The sequence below is a fragment of the Myotis daubentonii genome, chromosome 1 (assembly GCF_963259705.1).
Source record: "Myotis daubentonii chromosome 1, mMyoDau2.1, whole genome shotgun sequence".
Taxonomy (NCBI): Eukaryota; Metazoa; Chordata; class Mammalia; order Chiroptera; family Vespertilionidae; genus Myotis; species Myotis daubentonii.
In genome coordinates, this window is record NC_081840.1 from 210,469,115 (window position 1) to 210,487,233 (window position 18,119).

Sequence of the window (18,119 nt, forward strand, 5' to 3'; positions counted from 1 at the left end):
AGAGAGAGAGAAACATCAAAGGTGAAAGAGAATCATTGATCGGCTGCCTCCTGCACACCCCACACTGTGAACCAAGCCTGCAACCTGGGCATGTGCCCTGACTAGGAATAGAACCATAACCTCCTGGTTCATAGGTCGGTGCTCAACCACTAAACCACGCCAGCTGGGCTCTGTGGGGTTTTGTTGGTGTTTTCTTTTCTTTCTTTCTTTCTTTTTTTTAGATCACCTTGATGAGAATGATTAAAGAAAGCCAAGAATGGAAACAAATTGAACCATTAAGAAACTATCGCACTGGTCCAGTCCACAGTGGCTTGAACAAGGTGGTAGCAAGGAGATGATAAATTCTGGAAGTATTTCTCTAGGCACTCAGTGAAGGGGAAAATTATTGAATGAATGAAATCAACCATCCATATCTGCCGCTATTCTGTGCTCTTCTCTGTCTTCAGGTTTTTAAATGCTGTCTCTCTGAAAAGTGGCATTAATGCCTCAGTACAAAACATCTTGACATCTGATAGTGAAGCTTGTGTATAAAGAAGAGGAAGTCAAATGTTGTCCTGGGGAGATGGTGAGACTCTCTCCAGATGGGGGAGGAAGGCTCATTGAGAGAGAACAAGAGGTTGGAGCCTTGAGGACGTTCAAGGCCAAGGAAGGCCTAAGGCAAGAACTATCTAAAGAAAGGAGTCCCAACAGCACCAGCCAGCCAAGAATCTCCTTTCATCTGATATTTTCTAAGGAGCATCACACACAGGCACTGCGTTCAGAAGGGACATAACGTACAGCTGTGCGCTCCCAAGCCACTCTGCAAAACAGTGTCACCACCTGGAGAGTGTGGATGCTTCTATAGTTTGATTTTCCTCCTCTGTTGCACTTAGACTGTGGACACGTGAGTAAGGATGGAGCCCGGAGCCCAGACTGTGGCCTTGCATTCCATGAGAAGGTGTGCTGACACACACCTGAAGTTCTCTGGAGCAGCTCAGATCCCAGCTCCCAAAGGAGGCAGAGCTGTGGTTCTGGGTGCTGAGAGACTTGGCCCACTTTTGCAACTTGGGATGTGTTGAGTTCAAATTGTTGGCTTAGTTGGGTACCTAATTAGATGTAAGATGCTCAGCTAAGAGACTCTGAAGACCACTTACCTCCTGACTATGGTTCAAAAATGCTGGAATGCACTCTGCAGATTTAATTTAAAATCAATATGTTTCCATCCTAATTAACCATGCAACAGAACCTACTTATGAAGTGACAGGCAGATGACTCACTATTTGTTTAATAATGACATCATGTTCGCATATATGCCCAAATTCCAATGATCCTGGGCTCCCTTGCCAAAGGGCAGTGCTCAAGCCTCTTTTAAACTCTTCCTGTCATTTCTGAGCAAACCCAGAGGTGTCCATGTCCTGGCCACAGGAACCACACAGCATTCTCCACTGGCTTTTTCTGCAATAAGTCATCATGGTTAGACTCCACCAAACATACCCTTAAAGAAACCTTCTGTCACCACTGCTGACGGTGCTGATACTGTCCCCAAACTTTGTGCCACAGTTTGTCACGTAGGTGCAAAGGCAGGATTGCCTGGGTCCAGGCTCACAGAGTCTTTTATACAAACGTTTTTTTGAAATATGGTTCTCACCCCATCCTTGGAGAAAACTCAAGGCAGGTGGAGGACAAAGGCCATGACATCCCTTTCTTCTGTCCCCTTTGTTGATGCAGGGTCCCCTGCACACCCCACTTCCATCTCTCCCTTTTCAGCTGCACAAACCCCAGGCATGTCCACAGAAACCCAAATATCCTTTCCTCCTCCACTAATGGCATTAAAGCCTCACAGTCCAGACACACACACACACACACACACACACACACACACACACACACACACACGGAAAAGGAGCCAAAGACCACACATCTAGGAGTTCTAATAATGGAGGGTGAGTGTTTGGGTGTTTCTCATTTTTGTCTGCTGACATACCCACTCACTTTGCTTTTCTGTTGTCATTTTATCTTGTAATGCTTTTTAAACACATGTATTAATATGTATTTCACATGTTATTGCATAATGCTTTCATTTGCAGTGGTTCTCAACCTTCCTAATGCCGCGACCCTTTAATACAGTTCCTCATGTTGTGGTGACCCCCAATTTCATTGTTACAAATTGAACATAATTAAAGCATAGTGATTAGTCACAAAAACAATATGTAATTATATATGTGTTTTCTGATGGTCTTAGGCGACCCCTGTGAAAGGGTCGTTCGACCCCCAAAGGGGTCGCGACCCACAGGTTGAGAACTGCTGGTTTAAGGACTCGCTTTAGATCTTACCATTTGTCTGATAACTGGCAGCTCTCTAATTTATTTGGGTCTCCCTACAAGCTGCTTTCAACCTTTCGGGAACTGTTCTCTGCGTGTTCTCTGGCTTTGTGTCTCAACCTAAAAGGGAAGCTCAAGAAGGGTGGCATCTGTGAGCCCTCCCTGTGTGCCAGGTGCTGTGCCCAGTGCCACCATCCCCAGAACGAGGACACAGTGCCTTAGAGCGGATCAACCTCCAGGGCAGCACACGGTAGGAGCCAGGTGCATGGTGCCGAGACCCACGTTCTGCAGGAGCCAAGAGGCCGAGCCCCCTCCCGGGGTACCTGTTTGGGCACTAGTTTGGGGGCTTCCTCAGGCACTGGCCAGCCAAACTCCCCTCTCTCAGGGCAACATCGTTCCTCTTACCCCAAACTCCAGTGTCTGGGAAGAAACAGGGCAGGGTTGGGCCCCTCTGTGGAACCCGCCCACTCCCACCCTCAGGCTCCCGCAGAGCCACAGAGCCTGAGCGAAGCTCGGCCAGCCAGTTTGGAGCCGCTGTGGTCCCGCCACGCCCGCCCCACCCAGCCTCCTGCAAGGGCTTAAGTCAACAGGCGCAGAAAATCAGACGGACCATCCTGGGATCTGGAGAGGAAAAACCCCAGCAGCTGCCGCCTAATTGGCATTCCAAACAGCTAGCGGCTTCCAGAGCACAGAAATGAATTAAATAAGCTTTTCTCCCCCTCCAGGGTGGAGTACAGGCTCCAGGTCTCCACCCAAGTCACACCCTAGCTGCGGCTATTTTTAAGATTTAAATACCAGATGCCAGCGAACACAGAGACCTGGACTAAAGGCAAAGGCCTCCCTAGCCCAGTAGACCCCAGGCTCAGATGCCAACCCTGAGACTAATTGCAGGGGACAGAGCGCAGGGGACAGGGCACCTCCACGGAGAGCCTCGGAGAGCAGCTGCTGGGTGCTCCTCCTACACTCCCAGGCCAAGGCACAGCAGGGCGGGATGCTGGGCAGGGATTTTACCTCTTAGCTTAAGAGCAGCCAGCACACTCCGGGAGAGCTTGCCAGGGCCAGCCACCAGCCGGGGAGGGGACCCGCCAGCAGCTGGGTGAGGCCCCAGAGCCCAGCGGAGGTTGGAACTACAGGGAGCAGAGTTGGTCCAGGTGCAGAGGCAGAGACCTGGGGCAAATCCTGATTTCCTCTCTCACCCGGGGCGACTTTCTGTGGGGAGTGGTTGTGCAGGCCGGGAATTAAACCAACTGACTGGGAGTTTTTGAGAACACCGAACACAGAGCAAGCGCTCCGGGTGGCTCCCTCCACAGCATTGAAACCGCAGCTGTCGCTAGTGGACTGTTTGCCCGGACGCAAAGATGCCTCTTTGTTGGCCACTGACAGAACCAATACCAATGACTTGCAGGATGGAGGCAGGTCCCTCTCCTGGAGGGCCGAGGGCTTGGAGACAGACCGCATGGCAGTGTCCAGCTCCCGGCCCTGGTGTGCCACGGCAGGCGGAAAGGCTGGCTGGAGCTGCCGCCCATCTGACAGAGGCACCTGAGACAGGCCGGTTAGCACCCTGCTGCCTTGCTGCCCCAGCCCAGCTGGGCTGCTGGAGAGTTAAATGGTTTCTTCCCTCCTCTCCCTCTTGGAGGAAACCCTCCCCCCATCTCATCCCAGCTCCACTCTCCCCGTCAGGAACTTGCCGGACCCCAGACCACACTGGAGATTCTTTGTGTTTCCAGAGTAGCGCTGTCCTAGGGAAATGTCGTGCAGAGTGGACCCACCAGGTCATTTTACATTTTCTAGAGGCCACATGAGTAAAAGTAAAAAGAAACGGATAAAATTAAATGTTTTCTTGAACACACTACATCAAACATAGTATCGTTTCAAAATGTGATCACTACAAACATTATTTTTTTAAAATATATTTTTATTGATTTCAGAGAGGAAGGGAGAGGGAGAGAGAGATAGAAACATCAATGATGAGAGAGAATCATTGACTGGCTGCCTCCTGCACGCCCCCTACCGGGGATTGAACCCGCAACCCGGGGATGTGCCCTGACTAGAATCGGATCTTGACATCCTGGTTCATAGGTCAATGCTCAACCACTGAGCCAAGCCGGCCGGGCCATACAAACATTATTAAGGAGACCTTAGATTCCCTTTTTATACCAGGTATTAAAAATCTGGGGTGTATTTTCTACTTCCATACATCTCCACTCACACTAGCTATGATTCAAGTGCTCAGGTTCCACATGTAGCCAGCGGCAACTGGATTGGTCCTAGAGCATTTGCTTGGTTAGCCTTTGAGTTGTGGGTGGTGGGGAGTCAACAGCTTAATTCTCTATGCTGCCTGCTCTGAGGTTCACATGGAGAGATGTCAGGAGAGGAGCCGCAGTGCTCTTGCAGGCCAGCGAGAGGGCCTTGAGGGAGAGACTGCCATCTCAGATGGCGGTAGAGACAGGACGGCCAGCCTCCAAGCATCACCCTGTATTCCTCCTTGGTCTTCTCCTAGCACAGTGGTTCTCAACCTTGGCTGCACATTAGAATCACCTGGGAATCTTTTTAAAATCCTGATTTCTGGGCCTCATCCTCTGGACATTCTGTTTCTTTGTTATTAATGTTGTAGCCCCACCCCATAACAAAGAAACAGAATTTCCGGAGGATGAGGCCCAGAAATCAGGATTGTAAAAAGATTCCCCGGTGATTCTAATGTGCAGCCAAGGTTGAGAACCACTGCCCTAGCAGGTCCCCCCGCAACGGTTTAGGACAGTGTAGGTACTGTTACAGGAAAGGGTACCTGACACCGAGAAGGTCTGCCTCCGGCCAGCCGGTCCTGTGTGGGTTCTTGACTTCGTGCATGACTGACTTCACAATGGAGCCCAGGTAAACTTTAGAGGACGTTTATAAAGCTGGGGACAGTGAAACAAGAAAGAGCCCGGGGTAGAAGAAGCAACAGAAGAGGGTCTAGGCGGGGAAATGAGCCTAGGCTGGGCTGCTATGACTTACAAAGAAGTCAGAGAAGAGGGGGCCTTGGGCGACAGGATTGGGGGTTAGCCCGGGTCCAGCTGCCGCTGCCCATTCTGTCCTGGTTGCGAGCCTTGTGGGGTCCCTTAGAGTTTAGGAGATGCATGCCTCGGGGGAAGAAGAGGAGGAGGGGAAGGCGGGGGAAGGCATGGGCATGCTCCTGGGAGGGAGCGAATGGGCTGGAACTTTCGTTTTGGGAGGTTTTCAAAGGCTGGGAGTTTAGGGGAGGCCTTTGGGGAGGATCTCAATCGAATATTCATCAGTTTTATGCCAAAAATGAGATTTATTCCCTTAACTTCATCTGTCCTTGGGTGTGGTTGGCAAGTGGCACTAATTGGATTTCTGCTATTTCCCTGAGTAGGGTGATTTAAACTGTTTACCCTCTGGTTGGGGAAAAGTGTAAATCATTTACTCTTAAGTGTCCTTGGTTGCAGAAGCTGGGGTTTTGTGATTTACTAGATGGTGGTAAACTGCTTGGCATCTAGATTTGCTAAATAGCTGCAAAGTGCTTGTTTGATATGTGTCTCAGTTTCCCTATCCTGCTTGCCCTGGCTTACTAGCCTGTCTGGTATTAATTGTAGGGTGGGGATAGGTCATGGGCACTGTTATTTATTTATTAATTTATTTATTTATTTATTAATACATAAATAAAATATTAAAAGCCCTTTACCCCCTGGCCGGTGTGTCTCAGTTGGTTGAGTGTTGTCCCATGCATCGCTGGGTAGCTGGTTCGATTCCTGGTCAGGGCACATGCCCAGGTTGGGGGCTTAATCCCCAGTAGGGGACATGCAGGAGGCAGCTGATTGAATTTTCTCTTTCATCGATGTTTTTCTCTCTCTCCCTTTCCCTTCCTCCCTCAAAAACAAAATTAAATAATTAATTAAATAAAAACATCTTTTTAAAAAATGCCATCTGTCCCCAAAGGTCTGGAGGACACTGCGACCCTGACTGCACCTCTTTGAAAACCCCATCAGCAGAGGTGGTTTCTTCACCTCCCTCCACATGCCACAGCTGGCCTGAAGCTTTCGGGCATGACCAGGTGTCACGATTGAGGGATACATGGAACTTTCCAGGGAAGGGCTCTCATGGGGGGAGAAATAGAAAGGAAAAAGAATGAAAGGAGAATCTCTGGACCACAAGCTGTAGGAACATTTGCAGCTTTTCACACAGCCTCAGGAAACTGGAAACGTTTCTTTGGCTTCCACAGCGTCCGAAACATTTTGTAGGTTTGTGGCCTTTGAAGGCTCGGTGGGCCTCTGCCTATGAGAAATAGTTTCCAAACACATCACATGAAAAATATTTTCTTTTGGTGCTCTGAGGACCTGAGCTCAGTGAGGTCTGATCCTACCCTGAACACGCAGGAAGGCACTCCCTGATGGATGAGCCACACTCACCTCCAGTGAACCACGGGATTGCGATGCTGCCTTCTGCAGAAAATGCTAGAACCTTCTGGAAAACCCAGGAAGGGGCCAAGATTGGACTGTGTAGCTGGTGCCTACCCGTCGTGAAACCATGACCCATGTTTTCTCACAGGTCCCCGCCCTGCTGGGGCTGGCACAGCCGGGAGCCTTCCCAAGCCTGAGCTGGCCCAGCTTTCCAAGGCATCCACTCCTCTCTGTTGCCTGCCTGCAATGCAGGCTGCCAAGCTAGTGACTGAGAGGACTTGGATCTGGGGAGTAGGAAAAATCACCAACTACGCGCTAGGGGAATTTATGAGCTCAGTCTGAACTGAAGGGCCTCTTTTGGCCAACCTGGCTGAAGTGCGGCCCCTGCCCTGGCAGAAGTACCAGTTCCCCTGAATGGAGTCAGTGGGCAAAGAGGGGCCTCCCCTGGCTTGTCTGGGCTACTCTTATGTCCATCCAAAAGAGACCACATGGATACCTTTCCCAGAGAAACTGCTACAGCAGAGTCCCTTGAAAAATAATTTGCTCTCCTCTTATCACTATAAAAATATCAAAAATTAAAATGCTGAGGAAATGAGGTTCTTTTGATAACTGGCCTTTTCTGGTTACAGGAAACTTTTTATTTTAACCAGTGATGCTTAAAATCTGTCTCGTGGATCAGCCCTTGGCCTAGTTTTGTTTGTTTGTTTGTTTTTTGTTTGTGTGTGTTTATTTTTTAAAATATATTTCTATTGCTTTCAGAGAGGAAGAAAGAGGGAGAGAGAGATAGAAGCATCAATGATGAGAGAAAATCATTGATCAGCTGCCTCCTACATCCTCCACTCCCCCGGGGCATGTGCCCTGACCAGGAATGGAACCATCACACACACACACACACACACACACACACACACAGGTGCTGAACCCGCAACCTGGGCATGTGCCCTGACCAAGAATGGAACTGTGACCTCCTGGTTCATAGGTTGATGCTCAACCACTGAGCCACACCAGCTGGGCTTTGGCCTGTTTTTAATCATACAGGATCCACCAGACTGCAGTGCATTGTGAGTCCAAATGACATGGGTTTTCAATGTAGAACACATGAGCCACTGAGTCAGAGATGATTCCAGACATACCACAGGCTGCTGGCATTTTGTTTCTGTTCGGTTTTAACCAAACCCTTTAGATGAGCTCATTTTGTTGTAACATATCCCCTTTCCCTGAAATCTAAGCATGAAAATTCAATGTGAGGGCTCAAGTTAACTGGATTCTACAAGAGAAATGGTTCTAGTTGGAATAGAACGTGTTTAGCTCACATCTAGCACCCAACCACACTGGGACGATGGGATGACTTTAGCATTCACTCGGCAAGGGCACTTCCATTTGGCTCCCTGTGAGGTCACAGAAATTCTAGTTATTTCTGTAGTGTGCGATGGCCTGGTTTATTTATAAGAACCATCCTTCGGGGCTGAGCTGTTCTTTGTCTGGAGTTGCTTATATTATCACAGTTCTGAAATGTTTATTTTCTTAGATCAGCTTGAGCTGGTAAGGCAGTTTTTCAGCTGTTAAGCATCTTGTAAGTCAAGCTAATTTAGATAGGGGATGATGGGGGCCAAATCAGATGAATCAGTACCTCTCCCTTGATTGGGCTATTACGTTAAACGGGTTGATCATCACATGCTCCTTTGAGAAACGGAATGGCCTAGTTTGGAAGGTTTGCTGCCGGCCCACTTTGTTTTCTCTGGCTCACACTCCAGCTGGGAAGGGTAGCTCCAAGCACCTGGGGAGATGAGGTCCCCCCAAGGGAGAGGGACTAGTGCTAAACGTTCCAACCCCAGAAGCTCTATTTGCCCAAAGAAAATATTCCAAACCAGTGAGGGATGAACTGGATTTCCAGCCTAAGGGCAAACCTATCTGAAGGGCACTCTGGCAGCGTCTGTCAAAAATGGAACAAGCACTTCCCCGTGTTCAGCAAGAAACTGAGTGCCTCTTCTGTGCCAGGTGCTGTCCCTGATTATAACAGAGAAGAAGGCAGTTCGTGTCCTCCTAGATCTTGCCTTCCGGTGACAGGGACAAATAGAGAAGCAAGTCACTATGCAATATGCTGTCAGGAGCACCGAGTGACATGGACAGAGAAAGCTGGGGCAGGGGCAGAGGGGGCAGGGTTATCTGGTAGACAAGTCATCAGGGACGGCCTCTCTGAGGAATAACATTTGAGTTGAGACCTGAATAAAGGTGGGGGGTGGGGGTGGGAAACCAAGTGATTGTCTGGGGGAGGAGCTTCCAAAGCAGAAGGAGCAGCAGCCACAAGGCCCTGAGCTGAGGGTTGCTGGGTCAGAGGAGCAGAGACAACAGGGTGCCTGGAGGACAGCAAGTGAGAAGGGAAGGTAGGAACCCAGGTAGGGTGGGGAGCAGATCCGGGTAACGCCTTTCAGCAGAGACTGCAAACATGTCCACAATATCCACCCTTTCATCTTCCTTTTAGTAAGAAAATCCCCACCATCGGTGAAGGGCTGGTGGCCGCTCAAGACCACATCTTCCTTGTGTAACTGGGAGTGCTCAGTTACATCATTAAGCTCCTGCCAATGGGCGCTGAATGGAAGTGATTTCTGCTATTTCTGCTGCTCTTGGTTCGGTTCTCTCATAGCCAGGGCAGTGTGCCTCCTTCTCTTGTAACCCTTTTGACCGGCGGGACCGAGACTTGGCATGGTGAGCCCACCTTGTCCCTGTGAACGAGGGGAAGACCACAGGCAGAGGTTCAGCAAGCGTGGCCCCTGGACCTGCCTGGAAACTTGTAGAAATGCAAATTTGGGGGCCCCCCTCCAGACCTACTGAATTAGAAACTGTGGGGGTGGGGCCCAGTGATCTGAGTTTCAACAAACCCTCCAGGGGCTTCTGAGGCACTCAGGTTTCAAAACCACTGCTCTAGAGCAGGGTTTGTCAACATCATCAATATTGACACTCGGGGTTGGTAATGCTTTGGGGGGAGAATGGGGACTGTTCTGCATACAGTCAGATATTTAGCAGCATGTCTGGTCTCTGCCCGCTAGAAGACAGTAGCACACGTCCCCCCACCCCCATTCTTACAACCCAAAATGCTTCCACAAACACACACATACGTTTTCCTGTAATACACATCAATTTTGGGAAAAAGAGATAAGAAACTAATAAAAGTGATTACCTTTGGGTAGCATTTGGAGGATTTTGCTTTTATTTTGTACTAGAGGCCCGGTGCATGGATTCGTGCACCAGTGGGGTCCCTTGGCCTGGCCTGTACCCTCGCAATCCAGGACCCCTCAGAGGATGTCAGAGAGTCTGTTTCAGCCCAATCCACAGGCCAAGCCGAGGGCCCTCTAGTATGCATATAAGATCTTTGGTTAATCTCTTCCCCCCTTCCCCCCTCCCCCCTTCCCTCTGAGATTCATCAGTCTGTTCCATGTTTCCATGCCTGTGTGTTGAGTATCTGCCCCCTGGTGGTTAGTGCGCATCATAGCTACTGGTCGAACGGTTGAACGGTTGAGCGGTCACTTAGGCTTTTTTATATTTATATAGGCTGACATCAAGGTATGTTTTCCTACAGCTTTCCATCTTATATTTGGCCTCAAAAATCATAAAATTATATTGGCCCAACAAGACACGGTCTTAAGTAATCATACTAATTTTAAAGATCACCTTTTACAATCTATTGAGAAATTTTACCTGGGGTCGAGTCAAAGTTCACAGAATCAGATTTATTCACTTTGTATAGTTATAATGAAATGATAGCTAACACTTATTGCTTGCTAACCTTGTCTTAGCCAGACTGTTCTTTGTAAATATCCACATAACCATCCTACGAAATAGCTGTTTGCCGGGAGCCGGTCCATCCTTGCTGTTTCAAGGGACCTGGCATATATGGCATACGGTTCTTAATATGTTTGCTCACCTTCTTGGCGCTGTGTTTTAACCAAGGTCACCTCTCCAAGAAAGGTTGAATCCCCAGGTAGGGATTTTCCCCTGAAGTTAGGGAGGGAATAAAACCCCTCAACTAAGTGCCAGGCGGGTAATTAATCACTTTAACTATGAACAATCATGCTTAAGCTACATAATCTTTACTCCCTGGAATGGAGATAAGAAACACCCTAACCTTTGTAATAGAGATTGATAGGATTGAATCAACTGGTATAAATACAGATGTAATAAGACAGCAAGAGACAGAACTTAGAACACAGAACTCAGAACACAGAACCTACACTCAGAACCTAGGCACAGAACCTACACAGAACGTTCTCTAGAGACAGAAGAACTTCGCTGGAGAGAACATGGCAAAAGATCCTGGACAGAAACTGGCCTCAGAACCTAGAGACAGAACCTAGCGAGAGAACATGGCAATAGATCCTGGACTAAACCTGACTATAGAACATGGCAAGAGAACCTGACTAGAACCTGGTGACTGAACCTGGCTGGAGATCTGAAGCAGAACCTCTCTGGAGATCCAGACCAGAACTTGGCTGGAGATCCTGGCTAGAGATCCTGGCTAGGCTGCTGATCAACTGAACGCTGTCTCCATGTCATTCCTTCTTTGCCGACTCCGTCCACACCTTTGGGGACCCCTGGACCCGCTGGGGTTGGACCCCGGCAGCTGTTATTATTTCTCTTTCTCTTTTACGTTCAAGGACTCAGGAATGAACTCCAGCCCACTCCAGGGCTGTGCTTTAACCCCTAGATGTTGCTTCTGTTTATATTTCCCAGGCTCCCTCGTATTCATCAAATGATTTACCATGCTTTACAAGAATATTACAGATAAGAGAAAGCATCTGGAATAAAGTAAGGCCGGAAAGGGTCAAAATGAATCATGGGTCAGAACAAAACTGGCTTTGAGTGTTCTGGAAATGTCAGGTCCAAATAGGATCGCGCGCACAGTGGACACAGGATCCAACACAAACTACTCAGGAGGACTACCTGAGACGCCCTGGGGCTCCCTGAAGAAGGCGCGGAGGATTAAAGGGGCGTCTGCAAGAACATCTTCAGGATGGATGCAGAGAAGAGTTCACAGGGCTCAATGAACCATAACTTACACCATCACTTATTAAAAACAAAACCCGGGAATTTGGGCTAGCTTTATAATTCTTCAAAGATGTCCGCACTCCCATTTCCAGTACCTCCTCCACCATTATCAACTCACTGCAGTAGAATATTAACAGCGATCGAGCTATCCTTTGCTCAGATTTCCTCCATGTCCTATAATATGATTCCAGCCATCAGGAGTTACTTTTGGAGAGTTTCACACAGTCTCCTGACTCACCTTCCCTTTGAACTCTCATGCCATGAAACCACGCCCAACTTTGAAGAATGTCTTCCCAGCCCAGTGTCCCCATCTCCACAGCATGACACCGACCTGGCTGTGTCCAGGGGCTGTCTGTCAGATCTGCAGGCGAGGTCAGCATACACTGAAATCCCAAGGTCACTCCCTGTCAGTGTCTGTCCCAGTGCCCATGTCATCCACTCATTCCTCTTTGTAGCTTGATGCGAAGTCCAGAATAGTGTCACTTGAAACAATCAGTGGACAAAGCCAATCATTTATCATTTATATTTATGGGACTTTACAGTAACGGGCATTTGGTCTTGAAAAATGGTGGTTATTTTCTTGCCATCTGAAAAAGAGGTGATGTTAAAGTGGGCAGGGGTTTTTGAAAAATGTACCTGCTGGACACAATTGAAGGTTAGGAGAGAATTGTGCATCATTTGCAGAGTGTTCCTCCATCTTCTAACTTTGAGCTGTCCAGTCCACTCACACTCAACCCCTCATGAGCTGGTTCCTTTCCTACCGTTTGGACCTCGCCTTGAATACCAGCTCCTCAACTGAGCCTTCTCCTACTGCTCTCCAAAGGCAGCCCCCATGGGATTTTTGATTACTGGCTTCATTTACCTATCTCCCCTGCTAGATAAGAGCTGGATGAGGGCAGATGCTTATCTCAGAGTCCCAGGACCTAGATCAGGACCTGGTTTATAGTAGGAAGCACCATAACCATTTGCTGGAAAGAGTGAAAACAGGTAAGCAGGTGATATATCAAGGACTGCAGAGTTAGGGCCTGAGCCATAGGCGGTCCATTTCTACACAAAGGGTAGATACACGGTGGGGTTATAGCGATATTAAGAGTGATCGATCACAGAAGCATGTGGGAGAGAGGAATCCCAAGGGAAAGAGCTCATTTTATCCTTTCTAATAACCAAGCCATTTAGATGATTTTAGCTTATAAACTTTTTAAAAATATATATATTTTTATTGCTTTCAGAGAGGAAGGGAGAGGGAGACAAAGATAGAAACATCAATGATGAGAGAGAATCATTGATTGGCTGCCTCCTGCATGCCCCCTACTGGGGATCAAGCCCGAAACCCGGGCAGGTGCCCTTGACCGGAATCAAAACTAGGACCCTTCAGTCCACAGGCTGACGCTCTATCCACTGAGCCAAACCAGCTAGGTCTGAGCTTTGAACTTTAGAAGTTGATGGCCATGTACCTCAAAGGACGGAAAATGGATCATGCCATCCTGGGTAGAAAATACAGGAAGAACAAAGGTAGGCAGAACTTTGATATCATTCAGTACCCGCCTCTGTCCCTGAGCAAACTTGCCTCTACTTCCCTAATGGGCAACGTATGTACAGACTCCCCAGGACGGTAGCTCAGGGTGTCACCCTGCAGGTGCTGAGAACCGAGGCAGAGTTTAGCTGTAATCAAAGAGTCAGCTTTTCCTACAGTTGGAAGAAATGAGAAACACAGAGACTTAGAAAGAAATGTCTAGAAGAGCAGGAAGGAGACACCCAGCATTGGTCAACATAGATCCAAACATGGAATTAGGAAAAAAAAAAAGGGGGGGAGGGTGGGCAGGAAGATGGAGCCAGAGTGAGGAAAGGCAGACGAATCCGAGAGAAAGAATGTGACAAGGCTGCTTCCCCCTCACCCTGTCAGCTCCCACTATCCCCCCTGGTCCTGAGGAAAGGGCACGGCAGTCATAAACTGCAGTGAGTCACAGCTGCTATTTTTAACACACACACACACACACACACACACACACACGCGCGCGCACGCACATGCACACGCACACACACACACACTGTTTGGCTCCTCTCTGCCCTGCTCAGCCCAGCACTTTGCCCAGCCCAGGACCTCCAGGCTCACACCAGGCACAAAGGCAGGTGAGCGGCGACCACATGGCAGAAGAAGACTCACAGACCACAACCTGCCCTGATGACCGAGAGCAGAGGGCTCCAGGGGAAGGGGCCCGCAGACAGGACCACTGAGAAAGTGCTAAGTAAGGGGCTTTTCAGAAGAGGATGTTTGGAAGGGTTTCCATTGTTTAGGTCACCTTCTGGCCAAAACACCATGTGAGAGTGTTAATCTTGGAAATGCTTTCCTAACTTGTTCAAAACTTTCCAAATGAAGTTTGAGTGCTTTAAAATCCTTGGTTTAAAAATCTAAAACTCTAACATGGTTTGATTAGTTTACAATAAATAGTCTGCCAACGGAGATGGAAATTTTCTAGCCAGATTTCAAGAAAAACTTTTGCATCATTGGTGAATCAAAGTGAATTGATGAGCTTCATGACTTAATGTGACCAGCAGTGCTCTTCCTCCTTATAGAGTTACTAGATTTTGGAAGTCACAGGAGTGCCTTAAAACCAACCATCAACCTAGGCTCAACTTGGAAACTGACGTGTAAGTTACTGTATCTTAAAACAATATTTAAAATAAAATGTTGATTGTTCTTAAAACCATGGGATTGTCAACTTTTTTTATCATTGATATTTTAAAACTATATTGACCTCATTTTATTTTTTATTTATTTGAAACATATTTTTATTGATTTTGAGAGAGAGAGGAAGGGAGAGGGAGAGAGAAACATCGATGTAAGAGCGAAACATGGATCAGCTGCCTCCGACAAAATCCCTAACAAGGATTGATCCCACAACTGGGGCATGTCCCCTGACTGGGACTCGAACTGGCAAACTTTTGGTGCACGGGACACCACCCAACCAACAGAGCTACACGGGCCAAGACTTGACATCATTTTAAAACTTCTATTTTATAATAAAATGCAGTCATGTACAAAATTTTAAAATAAACACACACAGTGGTGTACCCTCAGACACTGTGCTTATAAGGGTACAACCCAAATGAAGGCAGATATCTATGAAGCCTAAAACATTAATCTTTTGTTTTAATTTCAAATGGTTCAGATGATGACTGTGGCTGCTCCATATCCTAACTCTTACATTTCCCTAATCATTCTGATCATTTCTAAAGATTGCAGCAAAAACAAACAAACAAACTTTACATAATGGAAGCTTTCCCTTTTATATAAACTAAGGCAATTCTGGGTTTTTGTATTTTTTACAATTCAAGGGTTTTCAAAAGTCTAAAGGTAAAAAACAAAAGAACAAACGTTGTCAAGAACAAATGCTGGACCCATTAATTCAGACCATGTTGCCGGAGGATCCCCTGCCTCTGAGCGCACACGTAGGGCTGGGCTGAAGAACCCCTGGGTTTCACTCATGATAAAGTAAGGCCCCTGAAGATTCCACATTTCAGGAGAAAACTTGACTTTGGCTCCTTACTATATAGGTCACCCCGTAGAAATTACACAGACTTTTCTTCGCTTTGAATCTTGATGGCATCAGAAATGACTCTTAAAACTCTGCAGTTCAAACTGGATGGTGTCAACGATGAAGCTGGCAGGAGGCTGGGGATCTACTCAGATCCTGTAGCCAACCGTTAGGCGACCTTAGCCTCTTTTCACCTCACTTACTTTTTCTTCTGTCAAATGAGGAGGGATATGGATGTCTAGTATGAAGTAGGAAGTTGCTCGCAGCTCTCCCAGTCCAAGACTATTTTAAGTTATTCTAAACCCTTAAAGCATAGTTTCCATTTAAGACAATGTGGCCTGTACACTGTTTTCCCACTGGATTTTAATTTGTAGAGCTGTTGTAACACTTTACAGAGGGGAGCAGATGAAGGACAGCAGGCGTCCTGGATGGCAGCAGTGGTCTGGTGAAGCTTTTAGTCGCCAATGTAGCATCATCAGTGACTCTCAAAGTCAAAATTAATCTGTGTATCTGAACTCTATGGATCCCTAGCCATATATATTTAGACTAGTGGCCTGGTGCATGAATTCGTGCACATTGAAAGGAAATTAATTAGAATATTTTAATATCGTTATTCGCCCTTTCTCTGTGTCAACCAAATTCATGATCAACAATGACAGATAGAAACACACATGTGCAATTGGCGCTAGTGAGAGCTTTATATGTATCATGCATGTGCGAGTCAACTTAGCCTTTTATCGATATAGAATAAACTTGCTTAATTAGACCTGCTTTCTGATTAAACTTTTTTCCAGCCCAGTGAAGCACCCCAACCTCTCTGTCAGGTAATTGACAGCAACACAGCAGTTAATATCAACACAAAGCACATTATTGCAGATAACACAGGGAGAACAAAAGATAAAATATTTAACTGCAGCAGTGTTTGACTATATTCTGCACAGTGAGAAAACCTGAAGTCATTTTCAAGGTCCACCATTTCTTACTTCTTTTCAGTCGGGTCAAGTTTCTAAATCTCCATTTTCCAGCTAACGAGAAGAAAATAGGATTCCACCGAGTCTCCTATCTACCTACTCCAGGACTTTTGTGAGGACCAAATGAGATGAGGCATGGGAAAATGCTTCACAGACATCTGGTTACAGTGTAAAGTGTTTCCACCTGACTATAAAGCAAGTTGTGTTCCTGGCTGCAGAGAAGGCTAGTCGCTAGGGAGAGGAAGCCAGGCATTGCTATGTGACATCATTATCCGGACAGAGGGAAGGACACTTAGCATATTAGCCTTTTATATAGCTAGATGGAGGGCCTCTGTAAAGACTCACACATGCATGCGATCATTCAAATTAGGTTTCAAAATTAACTGTTGTGATTTGTATCATAATCTGAGTTAGGTCAGAACTCCCTTTCCCAGAGTTCTTTTCCCTGGGTGGTTGTACATTAGAATTGGCTCACAGAGTTACTTGTGTGAGATTTGGAAGACAAAAGTGAAGCAACGGCCGTTTTTCTCTGAAGGTCATCATAGTCAAATATGGCAACTAACAGACCCAGGGGTGGCTGTCCTCATTCTCCTCTTGTCCACTTTCACCTCTTCTTCCCAAGTGTTGACCTTGAGCATTGACCTAGGGTGGCCCCAGGCTCACCACTAGGCATCTGGCTGTAAATGCCGCCTGGTGGTCACCACGTGGCAGCACCAGCTTCCCACAGAGCTCCAAGAACGCCACCTGCCCAGGCCCACTTCAACATGGAACGTGTGTTTTGCTTCTCAGGTGAGGAGCTGGTTGGCACACCTCAATTCGCACACCTTCTTCTGCCAATTCACTTCTCATTTCCTCCCACGATTGTGTCGGGTCTAATTCCTGTTACAAATTCTGATTTCCATAGCTCTCAGAGCAACACTTCTCCCCTGATTCCCCAACCAAACCAAACACAAACCCCCAAAATGAGTATTCCACATAGAAGAAATTCCCATGCATGTTTTCTAATACTGGGCTTCCTGAGGGCTCATCATGTTCTAGGTCGAAGAGAGCACAAATGGTACCAAAGGAAGACAACTGTGAAGTGCACACACGAGTGCGTTTGGGGAGAATATGAAGCTTACTTGGTTTAAAAGTTTGCCTTTGCTCATCCTCATGCAAGGATGTGAGTTGGTTCTGCCGGGAGCCGGTCCATCCTTGCTGTTTCAAGGGACCTGGCATATATGGCATACGGTTCTTAATATGTTTGCTCACCTTCTTGGCGCTGTGTTTTAACCAAAGTCACCTCTCCGAGAAAGGTTGAATCCCCAGGTAGGGATTTTCCCCTGAAGTTAGGGAGGGAATAAAACCCCTCAACTAAGTGCCAGGCGGGTAATTAATCCCTTTAACTACGAACAATCATGCTTAAACTACATAATCTTTTCTCCCTGGAATGGAGATAAGAAACGCCCTAACCTTTGGAATAGAGATTGATAGGATTGAATCAACTGGTATAAATACAGTTGTAACAAGACAGAAACACTCAGAACTTAGAACAGAATCAAGAAGACAGAACCTACACGGAGCCTAGAGACAGAAGAACTTTGCTGGAGAGAGCATGCCGGAGGATCCTGGAGAAGGACTGGCCTCAGAGCCTAGAGACAGAGCCTAGCGGGATAACATGGCAAGGGATCCTGGACTGAACCTGACTACAGAGATTGGCAGGAGAACCTGACTGGAACCTGGACACTGAACCTGACTGGAGAACCTGGACAGAACCTGGCTGGAGAACCTATCGAGGGAACATGGCTACAGAACTTCCCTGGAGATCCAAAGCAGAGCCTCTCTGGAGATCAAGACCAGAACTTGGCTGGAGATCCTGGCTAGGCTGCTGAT